This window comes from Arachis hypogaea, chromosome 12 (genome assembly GCF_003086295.3).
Source record: "Arachis hypogaea cultivar Tifrunner chromosome 12, arahy.Tifrunner.gnm2.J5K5, whole genome shotgun sequence".
Taxonomy (NCBI): domain Eukaryota; kingdom Viridiplantae; phylum Streptophyta; class Magnoliopsida; order Fabales; family Fabaceae; genus Arachis; species Arachis hypogaea.
Genome location: NC_092047.1, coordinates 75,552,419 through 75,554,632, shown reverse-complemented (window position 1 = coordinate 75,554,632; position 2,214 = coordinate 75,552,419). Strand labels below are relative to the sequence as shown.

Below are 2,214 nucleotides of genomic sequence, written 5' to 3'. Positions count from 1 at the left end.
TTGAAGGAATATTTCACCTCTGTCAACATCAATCACAGCTCTTGCTGTGGCCAGGAAAGGTCTTCCTAGGATGATGGATTCATCCTCTTCCTTTCCAGTATCCAGGACTATGAAATCAGCAGGGATGTAAAGGCCCTCAACCTTTACTAATACATCTTCTACTTGTCCATAAGCCTGTTTTCTTGAGCTGTCTGCCATCTCTAGTGAGATTTTAGCAGCTTGCACCCCATAGATTCCCAGTTTCTCTATTACAGAGAGGGGCATGAGGTTTATCCCTGAACCAAGGTCACACAGAGCCTTAAAGATCATGGTGCCTATGGTACAAGGGATTATGAACTTTCCAGGATCCTGTCTCTTCTGAGGCAATGTCAGTTGATCCAGATCACTTAGTTCATTGATGAACAAGGGAGGTTCAACTTCCCAAGTATCAATGCCAAATAATTTGGCATTCAGCTTCATGATTGCACCAAGAAACTTGGCAGTTTGCTCTTCAGTAACATCCTCATTCTCTTCAGAAGAGGAATACTCATCAGAGCTCATGAAGGGCATAAGGAGGTTCAATGGAATCTCTATGGTCTCTAGATGAGCCTCAGAGTCCTTTGGTTCCCCAGAGGGAAGCTCCTTATTGATCACTGGACGTCCCAGGAGGTCTTCCTCCTTGGGATTCACGTCCTCTCCTCTCCTCACAGGTTCGGCCATGGCGCTTATGTCAATGGCCTCGCACTCTCCTTTTGGGTTCTCTTCTGTATTGCTTGGGAGAGTACTAGGAGGGATTTCAGTGATCCTTTTACTCAGCTGGCCCACTTGTGCTTCCAGATTTCTAATGGAAGACCTTGTTTCATTCATAAAACTTACAGTGGCCTTAGATAGATCAGAGACTAGATTTGCTAAATTAGAAGCATTTTGTTCAGAGTTCTCTGTCTGTTGCTGAGTTGATGATGGAAAAGGTTTGCTATTGCTAAACCTGTTTCTTCCACCATTATTAAAGCCTTGTTGAGGCTTTTGATCCTTCCATGAGAAATTTGGATGATTTCTCCATGTTGAGTTATAGGTGTTTCCATAAGGTTCACCTAAGTAATTTACCTCTGCTATTGCAGGGTTCTCAGGATCATAGGCTTCTTCTTCAGAAGATGCCTCTTGAGTACTGTTGGATGCAGCTTGCATTCCATGCAGACTCTGAGAGATCATATTGACTTGCTGAGTCAATATTTTATTCTGAGCCAATATGGCATTCAGAGTATCAACTTCAAGAACTCCCTTCTTCATAGGCGTCCCATTACTCACAGGATTCCTTTCAGAAGTGTACATGAACTGGTTATTAGCAACCATGTCAATGAGTTCTTGAGCTTCTGCAGGTGTTTTCTTTAGGTGAATGGATCCACCTGCAGAAGTGTCCAATGACATCTTAGATAACTCAGACAGACCATCATAGAATATATCTAGGATGGTCCATTCTGAAAGCATGTCAGAAGGACACTTTTTGGTCAACTGTTTGTATCTTTCCCAAGCTTCATAGAGAGATTCACCTTCTTTCTGTCTGAAGGTTTGAACATCAGCTCTAAGCTTGCTCAGCTTTTGAGGAGGAAAGTACTTGGCTAAGAAAGCCGTGACCAGCTTATCCCAAGAGTTCAGGCTGTCTTTAGGTTGAGAATCCAACCATAATCTAGCTCTGTCTCTTACAGCAAAAGGGAAAAGCATGAGCCTGTAGACTTCAGGATTTACTCCATTAGTCTTAACAGTATCACATATCTGCAAGAATTCAGTTAAGAACTGAAAAGGATCTTCAGATGGAAGTCCATGAAACTTGCAGTTCTGCTGCATCAGAGAAACTAATTGAGGTTTCAGCTCAAAGTTGTTTGCTCCAATGGCAGGAATGGAGATGCTTCTTCCATGTAAATTGGAATTAGGTGCAGTAAAGTCACCAAGCATCCTCCTTGCATTATTATTATTTTCGGCTGCCATCTCCTCTGCCTGTTTGAAAATTTCTGAAAGGTTATCTCTGGATTGTTGTATTTTAGCTTCTCTTAATTTTCTCTTCAGAGTCCTTTCAGGTTCTGGATCTGCTTCCACAAGAATGTTCTTATCTTTGCTCCTGCTCATATGACAAGGAAGAATGGCCAGAAAAATGATAATAATAATAGAGATCCTTTATACCACAGTATAGGGATCCCTTTGTGAGTGGAAGAAAAGGGGGAGATAAAGAATGTAATATAA

General features: G+C 41.9%; 1 non-coding gene across 1 annotated transcript; it reads left to right on the top strand.

The window, feature by feature from the left end:
- Window positions 1-1,458: 1,458 nt before the first annotated feature.
- On the top strand, window positions 1,459-1,566 carry LOC112731642 (small nucleolar RNA R71). Its single transcript, XR_003167413.1, has one exon. It is a non-coding gene; the product is annotated as a small nucleolar RNA R71 (small nucleolar RNA).
- Window positions 1,567-2,214: the final 648 nt, after the last annotated feature.